This window comes from Pipistrellus hanaki (assembly GCF_964339955.1).
Source record: "Pipistrellus hanaki genome assembly, chromosome: 16".
NCBI classification, from domain to species: Eukaryota; Metazoa; Chordata; class Mammalia; order Chiroptera; family Vespertilionidae; genus Pipistrellus; species Pipistrellus hanaki.
Genome location: NC_140518.1, coordinates 46,987,761 through 47,000,032, shown reverse-complemented (window position 1 = coordinate 47,000,032; position 12,272 = coordinate 46,987,761). Strand labels below are relative to the sequence as shown.

Genomic DNA, 12,272 nt, shown 5'->3' with positions numbered 1-12,272 from the left:
AGTACCCCCGGTGTCCCAGAAGCAAGGCCCAGTCACTAACTGTGCCACCAGGCCTTGCTGTGCCACCAGGCGGGCATGGCCAGCGCCGGCAGGAGAGGCTGCACCGCACGCAGCTCGCCCAGACTCCCATCTGACGCCGGAGATGGCCCGTCCGGGGCGGGGCCTGCCGGAGTCCCACTCTGGCCCCTGCTCCGGCGTGCAGCAGGAAGGGGCTGGGTCATTCCCTTGGGGCGTGGTGACCTCCCTCAGGGCGTGGTGACCCGAGGCCTCGTCGTCAGGAAGGCCTGGCCTCCAGGCCCGAGGGAGCGTGCACATGACGGGCCAGCCGGCCCTGCGTGCTGCGGGGAGGCTGAGATCCCTGTGGTCCACACGTGGCCCAGCGCCACCGGCTGAGGGCCGGCCTTAGGGCTCTTGTGTAACGAGGCCGCAGCGTGGCTGTCTCTGACGGGCTCCTCCTGGCCCGCTGTCGGGGGCCCCTGAGACCAACCCGCTGCGGGGAAGCGGCCAGCGCTCAGCCTGCGGAGCTGCCGCGTGAGAAAACAGGGCTTTGTCACGGACACGCGTGGCTCTTTATGAGAATGGTTTCAGTCTGATAGGAAGGGGGGAAGTGAGGCTTTGATGCCAGCCGCCGCTCTCGGCCGGCGGCGCGGTGTCACTCGGGCGAGGCGGTGGCCTGCTCTCGTTGGAGAGCTGTCGGCTCTCCCGGGGCCAGACCGGGGCTGGGGACGGAGGCGTGGGGCCGTCTGCGGAGGCCCAGGACGCGCTGGGGCCTGCCCGCCTCCGCGCAGAGGCCCTGGTGAGGGACTCTGAGCACGGTGGGGGCCCCGGGCAGCCCGGCGGGCTGAGACCTGGGTCTGGGGGAGCATGGAAACCCCTGTTTGGTATCTATGGCAACTCTGTCAGCCAGAACGCGGTGCACAGACTCCCATTCCCTCTCACCGTGAAGCACTCGGAGCTGCGGGCTTTTAAACAATCCTGTCTCCTGGAGAAGACGCGGGCGTTACCAACGCACAGGGGCAGGAGCGGGCACTCCCTGCCCCGGCAAGGCGGTGCCGGCGCCTCTCGGTTTCCACCCCGTCACGCTGGCCCTGCCGCTCTGCTGAGGGCGGAGGAGCTGTGGAAGCCGGGCTGCGGAGGCTGGGCCTGGGTTCTCTGTGCGGGCGACCTCGCAGGAGCGTCCTCCGGGCCTGGTGTCTGCTCTGCAGGGAGGCTGGGTGGTTCTCAGGCGCCGTCCGGCCAGCAGCCGGCCCGGGGTTTTCCCTCGACGGTGGCCCCATTGTTCTGGCTCCTCTCCCAGGGAGGAGCCCGGGGATGGTGGTGGTAGGGTGGGCACAGGCTGGCACTGCCTCCTGCGCGTGGCTCAGTTGGGAACCTGGGTTCACTCCGACCTCTGGCACACCCCCACTTCGTGATCTCAGGCCAGTTACGTGGCCTTGGCACGCCGTCTCTGAGCCACAGGACTGACTCGCTGGGGTCATTTGGTGACGTGTGTCCACACACTTAGCACCGGGGTCCCCGTTACCTGTGACCTTGCTTGTGGTTACGGTGGGCTCCTCCTCTGGTGCCCAGCAGAGTGACAGGACCTAGGGGGCGCCGCTGCCCTGGTGGCCGGGCCTGGCCGGGCTCCGCGTGCCCTGGGCGTGACCACTGCCCGGTCACTGCTGAGAGGAACACGTGTGAGCAGGGTCCTGCGTGTTCACTTTGCAGTGGGCCCACCAATGTGGAAACTTACCTGCTCTCAGCAGCAGGGCTCCTGGCGGTAATTCATAGCATCCAGGGCGTCTGTGCTCAAGAACTGTTGTGAGGTAGAGGCGGGTGCCCTGCCTCGGCCCACACGAAGGCGGGTGCCCGGCCCCGTTCCGACCGTCACTCCAGGAACTGCCAGTGCAGTGCTGAAGCCTGCCAAGGGCAGGAACTGTCGGGTGGAATGCCAGCCAGGCGCGGGCAGATTGGAGAGCCTGCGGAGCTGTGGCCAGGCGCGGGGCAGGCACAGGACGGCCCGGGCTGGCCATGGATTGAACCTGAGCGCCATGCTGGGCCGCTGAGTGCATGTGGCATGGAGGAAGGGCGACGGCGTGGGTATCGCGTCTGCCCCTCCCTCTGCCCTCAGAGGCGGCCGAACATGCCCAGCACCACCCATCGGGGAGAGGAGAGGAGCCGAGACCAGGCCACGGGGTGTCCAGACCTGGGCCAGTGAGGGAGCAAAGGGCAGCGGTGGAGTCCAGAGTGGCGTCTGATGTGCAGGAGGTGGAGGCAGGCCGTGCAGGGGGGCACAGCCGGGCCTCTGCTGACAAGGTGGCTCAGCAGAAGAGAGCACAGGCCCTCGGGGAAGAGGGGACCTGCTGGCGGGAGGCCGGCCTCCCTGCTGAGTCACCCCGTGGGGGTTGCTGGGCCCCAGAAGGGAGTGGTAGAGGGTGTCCCTGGGGAGGAAGGGGGTGCCAGACGAGGCTGTTCCCTCTGACGCTCCGTGGGGTTCTGACGCAGGAAGCCCGGGGTCCCGTCAGAGGCCGACGGCTCCACCGCCGTGGGAGCCGGGGAGGGCTGTGGGTCAGAGGAACGGAGGAATTGCTTCTCACTGAGGCTCCTGCTTTGGGGTGGGACCTGCAGAGACGGAAGGGCACCCGGAGGCAGGGCTGGCCAGGAGTGGGGAGCTGGCGGGGACACTCAGTCTGATTCTGAGCTCGGGAGCAGGAGGGGTGGGCTGGGAGGTGAGCACCGCGCTGCGCTGGCGGCCTTGCCAGGCTTCAGAGCAAGAGGGGACCCTGGGCAGAGCTGTGAGAGCCACGTGGCCCGGCGAGGACCCAGCAAGCCCAGCGTGGAGGCCCCGCTCCCCTGCGGGAGGTGGAGGGGCCAGGTGATGGGCTGTGGCTGTGAGGTGGGGGGTCTGGTGAAGAGGCCTGGGGATGGGGGGGATGGGCCTCGGCGGCGGCCACAGGGGGACAGCAGAGGGCAGTGAGCGGAGCAGGCCTGTGGGAGAGAGCGGGGCTGCAGAGGTGGCCAGGGCTCTGGGAGAGAGGCCAGAGGAAGGAAAGCCAGAGGGTGGGCTGAGGCCTCACCACGTGGGGGCCCAGGGGCTGTGCTGGGCCCGCGGGCTGAGGTCTGTGCTGCGAGGACAGGGAGGCGGGGTCCGGAGGTCTGGCCATCCGGAGTCCCCCCTGCAGGCCTGTCTACCTGCTGGGCCGGGCCGGGGGAGGGGGTGCCCTCCAAAGGGCAGGGGCTGCTGGGCCTCAAGGACAAAGGCGGGTGGGGGCAGGGGAAGGAGCTGTGGCTGGGCTTAATGGCCCTGAAGAAAAGAAAACATAAAATCGGAGAATTATGGGGAGACATAAACAGAGTTGTCAGGCATTAGCTGCAAGCCGGCCCAGCTGGGAGGTGCCGGCTGAGGGGCGCTGGGCGCATGAAACGAGAAGGTATGGAAGGGCGGGACCGGGAGGCCCTGCCGCCACGCTGGGCTCCCGGCCGCCTCTCCTGCCCTGGAGAGGCCCTGCCACCCGTCGACGGGGGTGGGGGCAGGGCAGGGCCCCCAGCTGTGCAGAGACCCGTGGGGGGAGGAGGGACTCAGAGCCCAGGCTGTGCAAGTGCCGGGGAGCCAGGCCCAAGAACGGGAATTTATGGGTGCTCACACACCCTGCCATCATCATTTTCGCTGTTGCTGCTGATGCCATTAGTCAGGCACTAATGGGCTTAAATTTCACCTTAAACTCTCCCCACTGTCCTCAGCGGATGACAAACGCCGTGCGTCCTGCCGATGAGCTGCCGGGGCCTGGCAGGCACCGCCCCTCCTCTCCTCACACCTCTGGCCCCAGTGAGGGCCCTCAGCCACCCAGGTGCGGGACGGGCTCAGGTCAGGGGGTTCTGGGGGCCTCTGGGGGCCCCGGGGGGCAGGGCACAGGAGAGGGGGCTTTGGAGGATCTGGAGTGACGTGGCATGGGGAGGTGGGCACCCAGGGTCCAGTGCCCCTCCCAGGTGGTATGAGCAGGCTGCCCCTCCAGTTTCCTAGCCCAGGACATGAGGGGCAGGGGCAAAGCAGACCCCGAGAGCCAGCTGCACTTGGGAAATGGCGTTTGCTCAGACCAACGGAAAAACCAGCAGTGGCTCTCCTTGGAGATGGAGTTCCATTCCACCCACCACCCACCCAGTCACGTGACACACCTGCCACAAGCCCCTGGTTTGTCTTGTCCATCAAGGCGCAGTGGCTGCTTGAGCCCCGCAGAGAAACAAGTGGGCGATCTCTAAACTTGTTTGGGAGAAGAACCCTCCAGCGGAGGGGCTTGTGGGCGGAAGGGCCATGGGAAGGCGCTCGGGATCATGGCGTGGTGTGGACTGCAGGCCCTGGGCTGTGCGGCTGTGTTTGCGGGAAGGGAGGGCCGGGCCGGGATAAAGGTGGAGCTGCAGCGGAGGAAACGCAGGCCAGGCTGCGGGGTTTCCCTGCTGTTTGCTCACGTCCATGCTGCCGCCACAGCTCTGGGTCCCCGTGGGGCCCGTGGCCTGGACCTCACGGGGCCTTATTGGCCATCAAAGCCGGCCTTCGGGGCTGGTGCCCAGAGCACCCTCTCCCGTTAGAATCCCCTCCCGGGCCTCCGGCACTGGCCTCTCCTCCCTTGAACTGTGTCCCCTCCCACCCAGACGGCAGTGCCCAGGAGGCCTCCGCGGAGAGGGAGGAGGCTGGCGCAGGTCTGTCTCTGGTCTGCCCCTGAGGGCGTTAGAAGGGAGGCTTGGGAGAGGCGCCCTCCGCACAGGTTGGGAGCTGGAGCTCAGAGGAGCCCTGCGGTCTTCACTCCGCCCACAGCCTCAGCGGCTGTCAGTCCCAGGCTCAGCTCCTCTGCACCCGCCCGGCTTCCTTAGCTCTTCTCTGGGGAGCTCCCAGTCACCCCTCCCGGCTCCTCGGCCTTCTTCCTCCATCGCGGAGCACCATCCGGGGTGCCGCTCACGCCTGGCCCGCCCTCGATGGCTCCCACGCCCACAGCACAGAGTCTGAACTTCACCGTGGCCTACAGAGCCATGCGGACCCCGCCCGTGGGTTATCTCTTGCCCCTCACATTCCCCGTGCAAACCTCATTTTATTTCCCTCCCTCCTGCCTCCCAGACCTCTCCCTTTTCCCTCACTAGCTCCTCCCCCTCTCAGGGCTCCGGAGAGACCTTGGGAAGCCCCCTCTCGCAGCTCTCTCTTAGCCTGTTCCCACTCGGGCGTGACTCGGGATCTTCCCTCCGCGCCAGGAGGCTCGGCCACAGCTACCTCGCTGTTCAGTCTTAGCACTTGTGTGGCTCACGGGAGGCACTTAGTAACTGCGCCGGGTGGTGGATAGGTGGATGGATGGATGGATGGATGGATGGGTGGGTGGTGGATGGATGGATGGATGGATGGGTGGGTGGTGGATGGATGGATGGATGGATGGGTGGTGGATGGATGGATGGATGGGTGGGTGGTGGATGGATGGATGGATGGGTGGGTGGTGGATGGATGGATGGATGGGTGGGTGGTGGATGGATGGATGGATGGATGGATGGATGGGTGGTGGATAGATGGGAGGATGGTGGATGGGTGGGTGGTGGATGGATGGATGGATGGGTGGTGGATGGATGGATGGATGGATGGGTGGTGGATGGGTGGATGGATGGGTGGGTGGTGGATGGATGGATGGATGGGTGGGTGGTGGATGGATGGATGGATGGGTGGGTGGTGGATGGGTGGATGGATGGGTGGTGGATAGATGGGAGGATGGTGGATGGGTGGGTGGTGGATGGATGGATGGATGGATGGGTGGTGGATGGATGGATGGATGGGTGGGTGGTGGATGGATGGATGGATGGATGGGTGGTGGATGGGTGGATGGATGGGTGGGTGGTGGATGGATGGATGGATGGGTGGGTGGTGGATGGATGGATGGGTGGGTGGGTGGTGGATGGATGGATGGGTGGGTGGGTGGTGGATGGGTGGATGGATGGGTGGGTGGTGGATGGATGGATGGATGGGTGGTGGATGGATGGATGGATGGGTGGGTGGTGGATGGGTGGTGGATGGGTGGTGGATAGATGGGAGGATGGTGGATGGGTGGGTGGATGGGAGGGTGGATGGATGGATGGGTGGGTGGTGGATGGATGGATGGATGGGTGGGTGGTGGATGGATGGATGGGTGGGTGGGTGGTGGATGGATGGATGGATGGGTGAGTGGTGGATGGGTGGTGGATGGGTGGTGGATAGATGGGAGGATGGTGGATGGGTGGGTGGATGGGAGGGTGGATGGTTATGTGGGAGGGTAGATGAAAAGGCCACGTGATGTGTGAGGAGAACCCATGGGCACCAGGAAGTAGAGTTGTGAGCCTTAGGCAAGTCCATGCTTCTCAGAGAGCCTCAACTTCCCTGTCTACAAAGTGCCTGCCCAGTCCGGAGGCTCTGAGTGAGCGGAGTGAAGGCGGAGGCTGGGGTCCGGCACTCTAAGGACAGGGTCTGGGACACACACATTGTCCCCGAGTTCCCTATTTCCAGGGGAGCACTGATGCCCACCATTTTAAACAGTCTTCACCGGAGGATATGTTCTTATTGATTTAAAGAGAGCGAGGAAGGGAAGGGGGAGAGAGATATCAATGTGAGAGAAGCATTGATCAGTTGCACCTCGAACCTGCAACGTAGGCATGTGCTCTGACTGAGAATCGAACCCACAACCTTTTGGTGCACAGGACAATGCTCCACCCAGCTGAGCCTGGCCAGGCTGATGCCCCGTTCTTGCTTGTGCCCGGGACCCCACCCGAGGAACAGACTTCAGTCCAGATGCGGCTGCTCACCAGGAACCCAGCCTCCAGCCCGGCCTGTCCGCACGCACCACGGGCGCACGTGTTCCTGCAGCTCCTGGGGATTAAATGATGAGACGCACAGGAGGCACTTCTGGAAGCCCAGACACAGGCACCCAGGAGGACGGCCTGAGAGGGACCTGCCCCGTGAGGGCCCCTCACCGCGACACAGCTCCCTGGCCTTCGCTGAGTGAGACGCTGCCGCACCCCGGGCCCGGCCCACACCGGGGCCCACAGTAACGGCTCAGGCTTTCCTCCTCGCCGCCAGGCTTCCCTGCGCGGTGACAGCTGCAGCCGCCCGGGGCGGGCTCTCACCCAGGCAGGCGCAGTGCGAGGCTGGCTGTGAGCGTGATGACGACTCGGGCGCTGTGTCCATTCTCTCCCGGTTCTTGGGTCACCCTGTGAGGTGGGTGGGACCCCTCTCCCGGCGGGTGGCTGGCTCACCTGAGGTCACACAGCACGTTGTGGCGGGGCCGCGGGCACTGACGTTCTTTCCGAAGACCTGAGGCTCTGGTCTGGAAAGCCAGCATGACACAGGGTGGGCACTGGTGCCTCCGAGCTCTGCCCACGGGCCTGGGGCCTGGGGCCTCTGCCAGCTGCCACGGCTGTACCCCAGCGTGCCGGCTGGGAACGCGGGTGCCTGGGCCCTGCTCTGGCCTCCGGGCCAGGATTGCACAGCCTCCCGCTGGGCGGGCAGGAGGCCAGAGCCAGGACCTGCCACTCCAAGGAGCTCCGCCTTCCTGCCTCCCCTCTCCCCCACGACAAGAGAGGACCGGCGCAGGGTTTTCCTGAACTTTCTCTGCTATAAAAAGATACGTTTACTTTTTAAGAACAGCAGCTCAATTACTGGTCTTCCTCTGCCAGGCATTGCTCGACAATCCGACCATGGTCTCATCTAACCCTTCCACCCCCTCTGAGGGGAGGACTCACTCCTGTCTCCCAGATCAGGAACTGGGCATGGATGCTGGGGTCACCACAGATTGGGGGTGCCCAGCAAGGGTTTGGCCCCAAATATCCCTGCACCGTTTGTCAGCCACACCTTACAGCCCGGCCCAGTGGGCCGGCGGCCTCTGCGTTACATTGCACGGGGGCGGCTGTTCCAATGGCCGAGGGAAGCAGCCAATGACGCGCACGGTGACGTGAGGCCAGAGCCGGCCCTGGCGCTGGGGCTGTGTTGTCAGCAGCCCTGGTAGCAGCGCCTGCCCACACAGCTGAGGGCTCGAGCCAGTCACGGCTTGTGTGCCCCCAAGACTGTGCCTGGGAGCGAGGCCACAGCCTATGTGGATTCGGGTTTGGTCCCTCCCTACTCGGCCTCAGTTTCCTCGCCTGTAAAATGGGGGTTGCTCCTGTCCTGTGCATTGTCCCATGCAGGAGGAAGGGGGTTGACTCCTCTCGGCAGCTGGGACTCTCCTTCTTACCCGAGGAAACAGGCCCTCCGGCCCAGAGCCGGACAGTGGTCTGCGGCCGTGCCAGAGGGCAGCCTGAAACAGCTCCTCAGCCATTTGTCCCTTTTCCAGGGGTCCGGTGGTCATGGTGGGAAAAGATCAAGGCCCCCCTTTTGTGCAGTGGGGCCCCTGCGACTCACTGCGTCCCTCACGCGCCTGGAGGTGCACTCGGGGTGCCCGAAGCCCCGCCTCCCTCACCAGCACTTCCCGCAGGGACCCCGCACACTGCCTCTGCCTCGGGACGAGGGACCCTGGTCTCTGCTTCGTCGTGGCCACAGTTCATCCCTGTGCCAGCCTCTGCGTCTGGCTGGGAGCAAGGCTGCTGGGTAGAAGCCTCTGTAGTTGTTAGGGGGTCCATGTGGCCAGAAACTCTTGGCAGAGATTTACCGGGGTACCCCACATCCCCATCTGGACCAGCCTCGCCGGGAGGTGCAGGGTGCGTATCCGCACCCGCTCTGTGCCCAGAGATCAAATGGGCATTTCCCCAAAGGAACCCCCAAGGCCGCCTGCCAGGGCCGGGCCCGGGAGCGCGGAGTCTGCCCTCCGGCCTGCCCTCCAGCCTGCCCTCCGGCCTGCACCGACCTGGGATGGGCTCCACCGGGCTCCAGGTTTCATCGTAAATCAAGGCCCTCCCGCTGCCTGCCCCAGGCTGTCACGGGGAAGAGATTTGTAGATGCAAAGCGCTTCCCAGGACAGGCCGGCACATCCGGAAGTGCGAACTGGCTGCTACTCAGTCTGGCAAGCCTCGCACCCCCAGGGCCGAAGCCTGGGCCAGGGGTGTGACCCTTCTAAAGGGGTCAGGGGAGGAGGGGGACAGAGCCAGGAGGCCTGGACATTAATGGCCGCAGCTTAGCAGGGTGGCGCTGCCGGAAGCTGAGCGGATGCAGTCCCAGCCTCCGCACAACCAGCGGTGAGGACGCCGAGCCCAGCCCCAGGACCATGGCAGAGGGCGGATGGCTGAGATCCCGCAGCCCGGAGTGACCCACAGGCCAGCAGTGTCGCCTTCCCTGGGAGCGTTTTAGACCACGGAACCCAGGCTGACTCCACAGCGAGGTCTGCACCGCGCTAAGATGTCCGCATACTGAGCTGCACTGCCCCATGGGAAAGGGACTCGTCCGCCACGGGAGGGGCCTTAACCTTCCGTCCCAGCTGCCCTCCCAGCTGCTGCCCTTCCCTGAGCCTCCCCCAGGTGCCAAGCGCAGTGTCTCAGGAGCCCCGTCAGCGTGTGGTGCTCAGAGCAGGTTCTGGCTGAGGAACGTGAGGCTCAGAGGGGTTAAGCAGGAGTGTGCAGAGCTGGGATTGGACGGGGGAGGGCAGGGGCGTTTACAGACGGGGGACAGTGGGGGCAAGTGATGCCTCCCCTCACCTTGAATTCCTCCAACAACCAGCCACCTATCGGTCCTCACAGCTGCTGGCCTGGCTGTGGTGAGCCTGACATCTCTCTAGAGCCCGGCCCCACGGGCCTCCTCTCCACGCCAGCACCACAGCACAGTCAGGAGGGAACATCCTGCAACTTCCCAGAGCAGGCGAGCCCTGGGGGCAGCCCGCCCGCAGCTGGGGAGGCTCCCCCAGATGTGGAGTGACGGGAAGCAGGGGGGACTTTGGGGGTCCAACGGGACGGGCCTGCCTCTGAGAGCGAACAGCCTCCAGCCGGGGAGCAGACGCCACTGCACAAGGTGCTAGCGGAGAGCCGTCACCTGGGAAGGGAGCACTGCTGGGTCCGACGGCCGGTCGCAGCTCAGGCAGCACGCCTGCCCGCCTGCCCGCCTGCGCTCAGCACCCCCGCACCGGCCCGCTCTGAGGAGAGCCGCCAGGAGGCGGCGGCCGGAACCAAAGGCTCCCCGGCTGCCTCTGAGCGGCTAGTGGTTTGCTTTCCCCGGAGGTTAGTGCTTCTGGACACCAGGCTGCATGGGGCCGGGGCCAGAGGGCTGGCAGGGTCTACCCCACCCAGGAGAGCCGGGCAGAGGCCTTCCCTGAGCAGAGGGCGAGAAGCCAGGAGGACGAGGTCCCGGCTGCTCAGAGAGGGTCCTCGCCACTGAACGCAGCCTCGAGCAGGAGAGCTGTCTCAGTCTGGGGGGAGGAGGTATGCACCCACCCAAAGCTGCTGGCTTTAAATGGACGTGTAATTTAGTCATCAGGATAGCTACACACGTTTGAGAAGTGGGGTGCATGGCTGGTGGGCTCCCATTTGGGCTGCCGATGACGAATGAGCCCAGTGTGGCTTCACACTAACCCAGGAGCCGGCCCCACGCTGGGGGCAGGAGAGGTGCCTCAGGCAGCTCGCTCTGCAAGAGGAGGCAGTGTTTGTGTGTGTGTGTGTGTGGGGGGGGGCTGTGACTCCTCTCCAGCTCCCACCACACCAAACCCTCTGCCCCCAACCAGTTTTCTTACATTTCCCAAGGAGCAGACCAGAGCCTCTGTCTACCTGCTGCCCTTGCCCTGATGCTCTGCTGTGAAAAGAGCAAACAAGCGTGAGGCCCTCCCCACAGGCCCAGAGCGGCCCCGCACGCCCCCCCTCCCCGTGGCGCTGTGCCAGGTCCGTGGGATGAGGGGTGACGTCACCTCCTAGAGGGGCAGCTTGAGGATTAGAAATAAAATCTATCAAGGCACCTTGGCTGCAGGAGACAGTGTGCTGACTCTGCTGCTGCTACTGCTGCTGTTCTACCCACTCCCACAGTCTGGGGTTACTGAGAACTTTCTAGATCCAAGGGAGGCTCCAGGCTGGCGTCTGGGCTGGCTGGGGGTTGGAGCCCCCCCCCCCCCCCCCGAGAACCGACCAGCCCCCTATGTGCTAGGGGCCCTCTCTCCTGATCCACGTGGCCTTCTGAGCTGCTGGGCCCAGCAGGTGGCCTGAGGGTATCATCTGCTGTTCTCACATCTATTCCGCAGCCTCTCAACCCAGCCCACAGGCTTTCTCCTCTGGCATGCAGGCCAGTGGCCTTGGGGTGGAGCCCGGGTGGAGCCCCCCCCCCCCCGCCCCCGCCCCGCAGCTAAGCTGGGGAGAGAAATCTGACTCGGGTTCCCAAGAAGGTTGTGCTCTTTCCTGCCGCTGAGCCAGGCAGCGCTTTGCCGCTGGAATGCTTTTTTCCTTCCTCTCAGCCCACACTTCCTCCCGCCCCCCTGGTTCCCCATTTCGCAGTGGGTGTCTCACCCACCTCGTCAGGAGGGAGGTGCTTAGGCCCGGGCTGTGGGTCGCCAGCCCTGGGCACATACAGAGTCTGGAAAATGTCAAGCGACTGATTCAGTCAAAACCTGCAGAGGTCCTGCTGGCCCTCCTTTGGGGAGGACGGGCTGGGTTTGGGTGGGTGGCCTTGGCGAGCAGGGTAATGGGAGTGGACATGACCTTCCTGCTGTCTCATTCCCCTGAGGAAGGGGGCGGGGCCTGAGCTGCCGGGCTGAGGGGCAGGGGCTGGGAGGGAGGGTCGAAGGTGGGCAAAGCAGGACGGAGCTGGGGAGAGGCCTCCGAGCGCCCGGCGGCACGGGCGGCGCGGCCTTCAGCTGTGCGCCCGCCGCTGTTTGAGGCTGTTTGTTTGGAGCGGCTGGGGGAGGAGGCTGGGGTGGGGGAGGCAGCGCCCCACTTGGTGGCGCCGCCCGAGGGTCCTTGTGGTACAGGCTCCAGCTCCGTGGATGGCTGAAGGGTGGGCGTAGGAGAGAGAGGACCAGGAACCGCGAGCGGAGCTGGAGCGAAACCCGCCTCCCGCAGCCATGCGAGCGGGCAGGGAGGCGAGGGGCCGCAGCGCCCTTCCCCCGCCCCCACCACTCGGTTCCATGTTTCGCAGAAAGGCGCGCGGCTCCTAATCGGTCCTTTCCGGGCTGAGCTTTAGCCGGCGATGCCCGCGCGGGGGCGGGGGCCGCGGGCCGGGGGCGGTGCTGAGTCCGGAGCCGCCGAGCGAGGTGAGGAGCCCGCGGCCTCGGCTGGGGGAGCGGGCTGGCGGGCGCGCAGCCGGAGAGGCAGCTAGAAAGGGGGGCAGATTAAAATAATCCTCTGGGCCGGGAGCTCGCGCGCTCGCCGCGTTCGGTGCCAGAGGACTCCGGGGA

The 12,272-nt window shown here is 65.5% G+C and overlaps 2 protein-coding genes across 6 annotated transcripts in view; one reads left to right on the top strand and one right to left on the bottom strand.

The window, feature by feature from the left end:
- The window catches only part of SHMT1 (serine hydroxymethyltransferase 1), a 1,020,383-nt gene that overhangs the window by 477,562 nt on the left and 530,549 nt on the right, over positions 1–12,272 (bottom strand). The window lies entirely within an intron of this gene.
- Positions 1–12,272, top strand: part of RAI1 (retinoic acid induced 1) — a 117,991-nt gene that overhangs the window by 83,272 nt on the left and 22,447 nt on the right. Inside the window, exon 1 of one of the 5 annotated variants that reach the window (XM_084861490.1) lies at positions 11,900–12,128. The exons of the other annotated variants lie outside the window; for them this stretch is intronic. The gene's annotated coding sequence lies outside the window, so the exon portion shown is untranslated. Of the gene's footprint in view, positions 1–11,899; positions 12,129–12,272 lie in introns of those variants that run through there. 5 annotated transcript variants of the gene reach the window in all.